A 13,133-nucleotide genomic window follows, 5' to 3' on the forward strand; every position below is an offset into this window, starting at 1 on the left:
GGGGTGCAGAAAATTAGCATCTGTAGTGAGATAAGACTCCTACATCCCTGTTTAGCCTTGTGGGGTAGGTTCATTGTTCTGAACTTGTGAATGAACTCAAGTTCAGCAATGTCTCATTGAAATTTCCCCTTGAAGCTTCTCTGTTTGAGGACTGCCACACTTTGGTCAGCAGTGGAATGACCCAGAAGATTAAAAAGTTCTCCCCCTAGTTTTTGACTTTTGCAGTTTTTAATGTTGGATTTATATCCATTTGTTAGGGACAGACCTGTTTGCCCAATGTAGAGAGTGGAAGGGCATTGCTGACATTTGATGGCACGTATAATGTTTGAAAATAAACAAGTGAATGAACCTGAGAGGGTATGTCTGGCATTGTTAAGGCCCAGTTACTGGGTTGTCAGAGAGAATATGGGGACAGAGGTGGCATCTGGGTTTGTTGTGGGCCCTGGCCCCAGAGTTTGTGTCCATGTTAGGAAGTGCACTGTTGTAGGTGATAAGTTGTTCAGGTTTAGGAGGCTGTCTGCGGACAAGAAAGGGTTTGCCTCCCAGTACCTGTGAGAGAGGAGTATCATTGTCCTCCATATGCTGTACATTATTAATGATGTGATGATGATGATGATGATATTATATTGGATTTATCCCTTGCCCTCCACTCTGAATCTCAGAGTAGCTCACAATCTCCTTTATCTTCCACCCCATTTACAGACATCCTGTGAGGTGGGTGGGGCTGAGAGAGCTCTCCCAGAAGCTGCCCTTTCAAGGACAGCTCTGTGAGAGCTATGGCTAACCCAAAGCCATTCCAGCAGCTGCAAGTGGAGGAATGGGAAATCAAATCCAGTTCTCCCAGTTAAGAATCTGTATTCTTAACCACGATACCAAACTGTGCTGAACTGGTTTAAGCTGAGAGCGGTTGGTGACCACCAGTGGTGTTCTGTTATTGTTATTGCTATTTGATGGATTGCACATGGGGAAGGCAATGGCAAACCACCCCGTAAAAAAGTCTGTCATGAAAATGTTATGAAAGCAATGTCACCCCAGAGTTGGAAACGACTTGTGCTTTCACAGGGGATTACCTTTACCTTTTTAGACTGTTCATTATTTCTTTTATGCCATTGTTCTGACTCTGGGGGGGTCTTGGCTTGTCGTATGGCTGTTTTTGATGTTCATAATATATATGCTTGTTGTGTTTGGTGTAGGGAGGGACCTTAGAACCCTTATGTGTTGGGAAGGGGTGTGGCAGACCATGTTATTTGTTATGGACCTCATCTTCCCCCACCCATCCAGTCTGGCACAGGGACCCAAAGGCTCAACTCCAGACCTTGTATTGCTTGCGACACATTCTTTCCTCCCCCTTCCCCATTATTTTTAGTAAATGTTGGTTGGTATTTCTCATGCCCGTGCCTTGGGCAGGGCATCCTGGACTCCAGCCACCCAGATCTGACAACCTGCGTGATGCGTTTCCCGTCAGTTGGGGGGCAGCTGTCACTGTGTCTATTCTCAGCCTCTTTGGGAGTGGGGGTGGTTCTTGTTGCAGGGTCGCAAACAATGCAGCCTTGGCTTTAGAGGCGCTTGTTGTCTTCTCCATCCCCCTCCCCCCCTCCTCTTCGTATCTCGTGTTACCTGTGCAATGCATGCAAACTCTTGCTACCTGCTTCTCCCCTGTCCTGCTCATATGTAAGTTGATCAAAGCAGCTCATTGTTAAAAAAAAAAAATCTGGTGATTTTATTTTTAAACATGCAGCAGTTGTTTGAATTGCTGGGACCAGCTGCACAGAAGCAACACAGATGATGTCTCAGTATAAATACCGTTTCCTTCGGGTATAAAGTTTAGGTTTTATTCGATTTATACCTCGCCCTCACTGCCGAGGCAGGCTCAGGGCGGCTTACAGCGATCATCATATCACAATCAATTACATTTAAAACAATTTAAAAACAGTTGGTGCTAGGGGAGCAGTAAGCAGCGGACGAGGGGCAAGACCCCTTGAGGGTTTCACGGGCTCCTTTCTTGAATGGTGAGCCTTCTCTGATGAGGAAAACTTAGTCTCCAGCCGCTGGTATTCAGAGGTACCGGGAGCTTTTGGGGGTGCAGCCAGGCATCACATGACACTGTGGCATCATCACTTCTGCTCATGTAACCAGAAGTGACATCATGTTTCATCACAATACTCTAGCAATCCCCTCAAATTCCATGGTAAAATCATAGAGTTTGGGGGAATTGCTAGAGCATCGTGCTAATGAGTGATGTCACTTCTGGTCATGCTTTTCACCCTCATTTTCTCCTGTCGCTGCACTGGGCAACAGTGGTGGACTGAAGGTGGAGTCTCCTACTGGTTCCTCTAAGAGGAATAATAATAATAATATGATTTGTTCATCACTTTGTCTCTGGACGATGTGCAACAAAAAACATAAAACAAATATACAAATCATTAACATTCCAATCATAACAAAATTAAAACCAGAAAGTTATGAGAAGGCCATGTTAAAAAAAAGAAATCCAAGATGGTGTCCCTAGAAATTACATCCCGATTCTGGATTGCCTGACCACTTTCTGGGCAGGGGAAGAGGAAGCACGGGATCCAAATTAGGGGGAAGGAGAAAGGGAGAGGGTCCCAGCCACAATAGAAAACCATTGCTGTCCTCAACCAAAATCCTGGCAGAACATCTCTGCCTTACAGGCCCTGCGAAGTTGCATAAGATGCTGCAGAGCTCTGGCGGCATTAGGCGTAGAGTTCCACCAGGTTGGGGCCAGAACTGAAAAAGCCCTGGCCCTAGTCAAGGACAGCTGGACATCTTTGGGGCCAGGAATCAACAGATTGTTATTTGCAGAACATAAAGCTCCCCCAGGGACATACCAGTGGAGATGGTCCCACGGATGCGTGAGTCCCAGATTGCTCAAGACCTTAAACAACTATGTAGTTAAAACTACTATATATGTATTTATATAGTAGCACACTCTCTAGGGCACTGCCATTTTTTGTCAACCACTCAGGGTGAAATGGACCGACAGACCCTGCCCCCAACAGCCTGTTGCCAAAAGACCCACAAGAATCTACCTTCCTCCCCAGTGTAGATTAGCAAGGTCTCTGCTTTGGAGAATGGAATCCCTGACAATGTATAACCTATTAGGATTTTCTTTTCTACCATTTACCGTTTCCTGGTCTCGGGTAAGCGTCAAGAAATTGCTTTATAATAGTTTCTTTCTCTTTTTTTTTGCCAGATGCTTCACTCTTCCTGGAGGTGTCTGACGCTGCTAATATTTCATCCACTAATCTACAGAGCACAGCCTTGTGTAGGCTAGCCAAATTGAACAACCACATTTGTGCTTTCTTTGTTTTTCCTTTCTCATATTCTACACAGACACACAATTTGCTTTCCCCTATGCAGTGGGAAGGCAGAATTGGTGTGTAACAGCAAGATAAAAGAACTTAGGCATCACCTGTTTTAGGGCTGATCCCATGAATAACTTAAAAATGAACAGACTTAACTAAACAGCAGTCCAGTTCCCAAATGGGATTGAGAAAAGTGGTCTTTAAAACCTCAGGGCTTGACGACCGCCATTTTGTTTAGTCTTATTGTTGTGTAGAGTATGGCTGCTTCAATCACAGTCCTCTGGAGAATTTCCATGTATGGTGAACATCATGGAGGTCACCGCATCCAATAATTGGAGATGTGCCTGCTTCACCATATATGTACAAGGCAAAGTCAGCTGGTGTTTCCATGCATATGGACTTGAAGTGAAATTGCCACTTATGAGCATATGAAGCTGTCTTATGCCGAATCAGACCCTGAATCAGATCCATCAAAGTCAGTATTATCTACTCAGACAAGCAGCAGCTCTCCAGGGTCTCAAACTGAGGTTTTTCACGCCTATTTGCCTAGACCCCTTTTAGTTGGAGCTGCCAGGGATTGAACCTGGGACCTTTTGCTTACTAAGCAGATGCTCTACCACTGAGCCACCGTCCCTCTGACTTATGTAATCATTGTGTGACAACCTGCGTATGGATTTTAGCCTCCCTAGAAGAAGGAAGGGAAGGCAATTGTAAGCTGCTCTTCCTTCAGATAGTGAAGAACGGGGTATAAAACGAAGACCGATTTCGCACTCACCCTTACGCCGCTCTCACGTCTGTCTTCTCAGCGCGGCGCCCTCCCGATTTCCCACTATTTGCGCCAGGGCTGCAGCAAACATCGTGGTTTTCACACAGCGAAGGGAAACCGCTAAAAACCAGCGATGTGCGATGTTTGCTGCAGCTCCGACACAAATAGTGGGAAATCGGGAGGACGCCGCATCGAGAAGACGGATGTGAGAGCGGTGTAAGGTGAGTGCGAAATCAGCCAAACTCTTTTTCTTCCTCCTCTGTAAGAAGATGAACAAGCTTGGGGGTTTGCAAGGGACTGTGTGAGAGAAGAGGAATTTGGAAATTCCCCCATTCCATAAATCAATTGGGAATTCCTCTTATTCTCTCCCTCCAGAATTCAATAAGCTCTAAAGGGCTTGCCCCTTCTTAGCTTGCTTAGCGTTCCATGACTCCTGGAGCATGTTCACTCCCTGCTGAGTCATTTCTCCCCCTTCATTTTCTGTTGTTTCATGTACAAAGTCCTGTTTTCCTGCCTATCTGGGTAGTACCTCAAGTCAGTAGGGACTTCAGCCTTGTCTGAAGATGGCCTCCTTGTGTTGCTTTTGTGATCTGCTGTTACAAAAGCACTGTTAAGTTAGAATGATAATGCGGCTCCCAACCGGAGGCAGGCTGCACAGCCTTGTCTCCGGGGGGCCGTTTTGCCCCTTTGTAAGCAGGAGGAGTGGGCAGGGCATTATGGGAGGTGAGGGCGGAGCAGGTACGCCTTAACAGCTGTCTCTGCTTCTGCCTCCCAGTCTTCCCCTCGTGCTTGGCTCACCCTCCCGCCCTTGAGGCAGTGTGGGCGATAGCTGGTTGCTCTTAATTTATAGGGGACTGGGTAGGAATTTTTTCATCTCTTCCTGTTTGGCTGTTGGAAGTGGTGTTTTTTGCCTACCTCACACTGCTTGTACAAGGGATTGTGGAATTGGCTAGGGTGTGGCTGGTTTAAGTAGGCTGGTCACTTTCAGGTTGGCTGGGTTTTTTGCCTAACTTCCGTTATGCAGCTCGGTGAGCACCAATAGCACCCCAGTTTTGGGGCACGGGGTCTAGCTAAATCATTCCTGGCCCGTGTGGATTAGTTGAGTGATGAAGCGGACTGCCTCGGGTTTGCATGGAATGATCCGCCCTTCAGCCGGGCGGATGAGGGCTGGAACTCCAGGGCATAACTTTTGCTAGGCCAGCCGGGTACGAGCCATGCATTTTGGCTATACCTAGGGGCAGGGTGGCTCGCCCATCATGCAGCAGGGGAGGGGTATTTCGTCCCCTTTCTCTGCCGTGCTGCCTGTTATGTTTATAGCCCTTGTTGTTAGTTTAATAATAGTGGCCCTTAGTAGGGTTGCCAAGTCCAATTCAAGAGACATGTGGAGCCAGGAGACATTAGGGGTTAAGCCAAGATCAAAGCTGTGACAAGCATAATTGAACTCCAAAGGGAGTTCTGGCCATCACATTTAAAGGGACGGCACACCTTTTCAATGCCTTCCTTCCATAGGAAATAGTGAAGGATAGGGGCACCTTCTTTTGGGGCTCATAGAATTGGATCCCCTGGTCCAATCATTTTGAAACTTGGGGGGTATTTTGGGGAGAGGCACTAGATGCTCTACTGAAAATTTGGTGCCTCTATCCCAAAAAACAGCCCCTCCAGAGCCCCAGATACCCGCAGAACAATTCTCCATGATTTTCTATGGGAATAAATCTCCATAGGGAATAATAGTTCCCAGCAGACATTTCCCTCCCCTCCCCCGCTTTCTGACGACCCTGAAGCGGGGGGAGGGCCTCCAAACCAGGGGATCCCCTGCCCTCACCTGGGGATTGGCAACCCTAGCCCTTAGTTACCCAAACCCTTGTGTCCGTCTCTTCCTTCTGTCTGTGGGGGCAATGTTCTAGCAGCGCAATCCTAAACAAAGTGATATCTTTAAAAGTTAGTTGACTTAGAAGGGTCTCCACCTCTGGTTAGGATTGCTCTGAGCTTTTGACTTTTTTAGAAATAAGCAAAATGGCAAATAAATTCTTATCCCTGTAGGCCACCCTGACCTGCGGAAGAAATGCATCTTATGCAGTATTTATATTGTCTAGTAAATCAAGACAAGTAAAATGGCTCAGTTGCTCCCAGGCGCTCGGAAAGAAAAGTCACGGCCTTTCCCAGCATTCCGTGTAATCATGCCGAATGGCTCTGAAGGCCTCCACCTTTCATTTTCACCTTGATTTAAAGATGTTTCATGTTTAACGGCATCCACAAGGACAGCACTTTCCCACAGTTACGATATTTTAATATTTTTTTTAAAAAAATGTGTTGGTATATTCATTTAGTGTGTATAATACTTCCATCCCTCCCCCCTTTATTTATTTATTTCATGTTTAATGGCATGTGGAAGAACGCTTTCCTTTCCCAAAATACAATATTTCAGGGGTGGCCAATGGTAGCTCTCCAGATGTTTTAGGCAAAAAACATCTGGAGAGCTACCGCTGGCCACCCCTGCAATATTTTATTTTATTTTTAAAAATGTGTCGGTATATTTATTTAGTACAGGGGTCCTCAACCTACGGCCCGCGGGCCAGATGCGGCCCGCTGAGGACGTTTATGCGGCCCGCCGGGTTATGGTAAAATCAGACCGGAAGTGACGTTCGACCTAAACTTGCGTTAGCAACGCACACTTCTGGCACTGGGCTGAGGCGGCGGAGACAGAGTGTGAGGTGATACCAAGGTGAGGTGAGTTCCCAGGCCAGGGTGTGTGGTGTGGGGAAGGGAGAGAGATGCAGAAGACGGAGAACTGACGGCCCGCGGCCTTGTACAGTAACGGCAGTCCGGCCCTCCAACAGTCTGAGGGACAGTGAACTGGCCCCCTATTTAAAAAGGTTGAGGACCCCTGATTTAGTATGTAATATACTTTCATCCAGGGCTTTTTTTTGAACCGGAACACACCAGAACGCCGTTCCGGCTGGCTTGGCTAGTTCTGGCCGGCCTAGCCAGTGTTCCGGCTCAGGAAAAGCCCTGGTCCCTGAGCAAGCCTCTAACTCGGGCACCGGGGAAGCAGCAGAGCACCCAGGAATCCAGCTGCCTGAAGCTTTGTGCAGCTCGCTTAAAGAAAAAAATCTTGCATTGGCGCTCATGGGTAAGTGAGAGCGGGTGGGTGGTGCAGGCTGGTTGCCCGGCCCTCATTGGTGCCACCAGCTTGAAGACATCAGGACTTTGATCTGTTTGCCTGCCAAGGACCCTGGTCATACAAGCAGGGCAAGCAAGTGAGCGAACCAGCAGCTGGGGCGAGGGTGGGGTCACCAATGCCGGCGCTTTGCTTTGCTGTCAGGGGGAGGAAGTGGTTGGGCTTTTAAAGAGTCATGTGAAACTATTGCATGCATTATAAAGAAGTACAACTTTACAGCAATACAAGAAGGGTCCATCCCATCAGCTGCCAGATATAAGCTCATTTCGTCAGTGACTTCCTCAGGAGTGTTCACATGACTCTTTAAACGTTTTACTAAACGTGGGGATGAGAGTAAGTGAGTGCGGGTGAGTGGGTGGGTGGTGCAGGCCGGCGGCCTGGCCCTCACTGGCACCGCCAGCCTGAAGACATCAGGACTTTGATCTGCAAGCCAGCCAGCCAGCCAGCCGCAGGGGCGAGGGGGGGGGGGGTCATGAATGCCTGGACTTTGCTTTGCCATCGGGGGGACAAAGTGGTTGGGCTTGGGCCCTTTGGTGACACCGGCTGGGATCTGGCTGCCTGCCTGCTCCCTGGCCATTATTACTGGCCTTTATTACTGTGGCCCAGCGTCTTTACTTTCTGCAAAAAGCATTGACAATGAATTGTAAAAAGAGGCTGATAACCTTGAAGGAAATAGGAACACTCCTGAGGAAGTCCCTGACGAAATGAGCTTATATCTGGCTGCTCATGGGATGGACCCTTCTTGTATTGTTGTAAAGTTGTACTTCTTTATAATGCATGCAGTAGTTTCACATGACTCTTTAAAAGTTTTACTAAACATTGTTAGCTTGTGTATCGCGGTGTTTTTTTTCCGTTTTTGGTTTTGTATTGCCAGTAAAATGAACTGCGATCCCATTTTGTTGATTTGCCCACCTGAAGTTTGGCAACCCAAGATTGCTGCCATGCTCTATCTATTTTAATATACTTTTTAATACGCACACATGTGCACTCACACTAGTGGATGTCATTGGGGAGCTGCTGTGGCTGAATGGGAGAGCATCTGCTTGTCATTTAGAAGGCTGGAAGTGTTGGCGGCTACAAGCATAGACAGCTTCAAGAGGGGACTGGATAAGCATATGGAGCAGAGGTCCATCAGTGGCTATTAGCCACAGGGTATTGTTGAAACTCTCTGTCTGGGGCAGCGATGCTCTGTATTCTTGGCACTTGGGGAGGGTACAGTGGGTGGGCTTCTAGTCCCATTGGTGGACCTTCTGATGGCACTTGGTTGGGGTTTTTTTGGGCCACTGTGACACAGAGTCTTGGACTGGATGGGCCATTGGCCTGATCCAACATGGCTTCTCTTATGTTCTTAAGGTTGCAGTTTTAGCTCTCGACATCTCCAGTTTAAAAACAGGATTGGGGAGCAGGTGATATGAAAGACCTCAGTCTGAGACCCTGGAGAGCCAGTGTGAGTAGACAGTACTGAATCTGATGGACCCAGGGTCCGATTCAGTATAAGGCTGTTTCACTTGTTTGTCCCTGGGAAGGGGTATCCTGCAAAGGAATGGACTGCAAGATGAGATTCTGGTTCTCCTGACTATATTCATCCTTTGCTAGAGAGATGCCAGGGCCTTTTGGACTCCAAAACTAGAAATATATTGTTCGCAGACTCTAATCTCCAATTTACGTATGATTGCGCCAGATTTCTTGTGGCTGCCCGGAGAATTCGTGATGATTTTGTAAAGGAGGGACTTAAAGTTGACCGTTTTTATCCTTTTTTGTATATTTTGCAAACTCCCTTTTCGAATATTTTTATTTTACCGTAACAACCATGCCTAAATGTTTGAGTACTTCATACATTGGATTTGAATGAATTGGCTTCTTAAATTGTTTGTATTGGTTATGTACCATAATAATACATCATCTGAACTTCTGGTTCTCCTGACCTGGATAGCCCAGGAAAACCTGATCTTGTCAGATCTCAGAAGCTAAGTAGGGTCAACTCCGGCAAGTACGTGGATGGGAGACCTCCTTGGAATACCAGCAGTCGGGAGGCAGAGGCAGGCTTTATTCAGCTACCTCTCTGAATATTTTCCAGGCCCCCAATAGGGGTCAGTGTCAAGTCCTCAGTCTCTCAGGAACGTCAAACAGACCATTAATATAATAGCAGTTTATTGAACCTCAATAACTGTGTCAGGCATGGCAGGTTTTGCAAAGACTGGTGGAACCAGTCTTTGTCTCCCTTATATATATTTAATATAACAGTTTCAAAGGGAAAGCGGAAAGCTAAAGTGAGAACTATGCCCGGGAAGTCCAATAGCCCTTCCCCTCCCAGGTGCATCTAACCCGGCCGGTCGACCTTGGTCTCTTAGGCAACCTCCAGGCCAGCAGACTCTTCTTGATAACTTTGTTGCAAAGAGATAGTGATGAGGAAAGCAAAAGAGCAAAGGAACATCAGAACAACAGTGTATAGAAATTCATGGCAAGACCCTTGACAGTCAGTCACCAGAGATCTCCATGACTTCCAAGTGCATGCATGCATAAACACACAAATACAACAACAACAACAAAAGAGTGAGAGATCTGAATCTGGTTGCCAGCTCTTTAATAGGACCCCAGCATTGGGCTGCCTGTCTCTGGTTTGTTTGCTTTTTTTTGCTGTGGGACTGCTGATTTGGGGCATAACCCGCAGGTAGGTGTGCCGGTTCTTTCAGCTTTTGATAGATGCTGGGAAAATGGGAAGCAATACTCTTGTACAGCTCCTGCGATTTTCTGTGAAACAAACAAACAAACCACAATTTAGAGCAAAAAATATAATTGACCCGACAAGTAGATGTCAAAGAATATGAAGACACACAATTAAATCTTAGTTGAAATCGAGTCACTTTGAGGACAATGGTTACATCAACCTGAATCCAGTATTCATTAGTCATACATTAGTCAACTTTTTTTTTTTTAAGAATAGCATTTAAAATTAAAACAAACTGAAAAGGGACAGTGAAGTTTTAAATGCTTTCAGGAGGGTCGCTGGGTTGGTCTACAGTAGAAGAGCTCGATTTGAGTCCAGCAGCACCTTAGACATCAACACGATTTGGAGGGGCTAAGCTTTCGAAAGCCAAAGCTGATGAAGGGAGATTTGACTTGGAAGCTAAGCAGAGTTGGCCTTACCTAGTATATGGAAGAGCAACCTCCAAGGAATATAAGGGCCATGATGCAGAGGCAGGCAATGGCAAACCGCCTCTGAAACAACTCTTGCCTTAAAAAAACAACACAAGTCTAGCTCCCCACCTAGTGGTGCATAATGCTAAAAGAGCTAGAACTTCTGGCTGCCTGACAATCTTAGGATCTCCTGGCTATACAACACACAATGCTATACCACCACCACCACCACCACTACTACATTTAGCCTGGAGAGGGGGCCTGAGAGGTGATAGATCCCCATCTTCAAGTACTTGAAGGGCTGTCCTATAGAGGATGGTGCAGAGTTGTTTTCTGTAGCCCTGGGTTGAAATTGAATCAAAAGAATTTTCGGCTCAACATTTAGTAAGAACTTTCTGACTATTCCTCAGTGGAATAGGCTTCCTCATGAGGTGGTGGGCTCTCCTTCTTTGGAGGTTTTTAAACAGAGGCTAGATGGCCATCTGACAGCAATGCTGATTTTGTGAACTCAGTGGGAGATATTTGTGAGTTACCTGCATTGTGCAAGGGGCTGGACTAGATGACCCTGGAGGTCCCTTCCTACCCTATGATTCTATGATCTAAGAATAAGAATAATTACTCTCGAAAGCTCACCCTTCCTCCCCCCGAAAAAATCTGGTTGGTCTCTAAGGTGCTACTGGACTTGATTTTATTTTATTTTATTTTATTTAAATTCCCAGTCCACTCTAGTTATCAATTAAATGTCTACTGATGTTATGTTTGAGGACAGGCCTAGTTTCTTCTATAACCATGTGAACTGCAGAAGGATACTTGAAACATAACCTGCAGACTTCTAATTTCTGTGATAATCTATATAGTATCTAGCCTTCAGTGATATGAAAGAGAGGCACGTTGTCTGAGATATTCCTCCCCTCCTATTGTATTCCTTCCTGCTTTTCTGTAAGTGCCAAATGATCCTTCCCATCCTTCAATAAGACTGGTTTATTGTGGGGGGTAGTATGTCTGATCCATGGTTCCTAAATGTTTGCTTCTCTATAAGTCAATAAAATTTTACTCTCTAAACCACTTTAAGAAGCATTTTAGAAATATTATACGTATGCAATGCCCTCCCCCTGGGTAAGTTATGATTTATTTGCTGTAGGGCCCATTTCATCATTAAAGTCTTTCACTAGCTATACTTTCTCTTCTGCAAAATTCTTCAAGCAATCAATAAATTCTCTGGAAGATTTTTTTATGTCTCGTATTGGGAGCGTATATGGATCTTATGGTGGTGTTTTTGTTTAGAATCGTTCATTTAACCAGTAGTATTTCCCTTGGGGATCAATAACGAGATTCTGCTTGTCTCTTATTCAGATTAAGACCCCTCTTTGTTTTGTTGCTGCAGAAGAAACAAATTGTTTTTATTTGAGTAGGTTATTTATTCACCGAACATGGGATTGTTTTTATGTTTTATGTTTTTTGTGCAGGAACTGGTATCTTCCTAGTCCTGTGCTGTCAGTTCTTTTTCTGGAACCATCCGGAAGTTGATATGTTTTTTTCTTAATCTAGTTATTAGACCTGTTCAACCTCATTTTAATATTACCTAAGCAATACATTAATTCGTTTCTTTTTTAAAAACTCTAATGACAAATTATACCTTATTGTCATTTTGTGAACCCCTGCTAGATTTTTCATATATTCTTAAACTTGCCTTCCAAAGAACTTAACAATTTCACCCAACCTAACAACCCACTTATTTTGCATGCTGTTGTGTTCTCTTTCTCCTATCTGCTTTATTGCTTTGTGTCTCGTCTTCTAGCTTCATTTCTCAATTCTGTAATCTTTTAATTATATATATATATATATGTAATTATATAGCTTCTCTTTTAGAGTTTCTTACAAACTGATATTTCCTCTTCCTTGAAGAAGAAGAACCTACTGTTTCTTCTGTCAGGTTCATTGGAGAACATTCGTGCAAATGGCTCATTGTCTTTGAAATCTATTTTTACCCATTTTGACTCCCTTTTTTGAAACTTAATTAATTGTTGATTGCCGCAAGATTGCATATGATTAAAATAAATTAATAAAATTCCAGTTAGCTTCAAATAGCTGATCTCCCAGATTGACTGTATTTAATTAATTAATTAACATACTTATAAGAAGTTTCAGGTGGGGAGCTGGGAAGGTCCGTAGTAGCAGCACAATCCAGTAGCATTTTAAAGACTGACAACATTTTCCTGCTCTTTTGAGTCAAAACTCACTTTGCCAGAACAGCCAGTGATGTGTGCTTTGACTCACAAAGGGTTTGAAAAATATTGGGTTTTGAGGTGCTACCAGACTTGAATTTCATTCTTATACAGAGCTGCCAAGTTCCCGGGTGAGGCAGGGTTTCTCCCGCTTTGGGAGTCTCCAACCTGCCCGTCCACAGTGGGCTGGTGGACTGATCCCCTCTCGACATCGGCAGTGCGATGATGTCACTTGTAAGTGATGTCCTCAAGCCGGTGACATCGCTTGCCAGGTGCTCTAGGAGCTTCTGGGAAAACTGTATGGTTTTGTATGTAATATGTCTGTATATAATGTCTGTGTATGTAATAAAGTCTGTGAGAACCAGTTTGGTGTAGTGGTTAAGTGCATGGACTCTTAAGCTGGGAGAACCGGGTTTGATTCCCCACTCCTCCACTTGCAGCTGCTGGAATGGCCTTGGGTCAGCCATAGCTCTTGCAGAGTAGTCCTTGAAAGGGCAGCT

At 45.2% G+C, this 13,133-nt stretch overlaps 1 non-coding gene across 1 annotated transcript; it reads right to left on the minus strand.

Moving 5' to 3' along the window:
* Positions 1-3,888: 3,888 nt before the first annotated feature.
* TRNAT-AGU (transfer RNA threonine (anticodon AGU)) lies at positions 3,889-3,960 on the minus strand. Its single transcript has one exon. It is a non-coding gene; the product is annotated as a tRNA-Thr (tRNA).
* Positions 3,961-13,133: the final 9,173 nt, after the last annotated feature.

The sequence above is a fragment of the Heteronotia binoei genome, chromosome 19 (genome assembly GCF_032191835.1).
Source record: "Heteronotia binoei isolate CCM8104 ecotype False Entrance Well chromosome 19, APGP_CSIRO_Hbin_v1, whole genome shotgun sequence".
NCBI classification, from domain to species: Eukaryota; Metazoa; Chordata; class Lepidosauria; order Squamata; family Gekkonidae; genus Heteronotia; species Heteronotia binoei.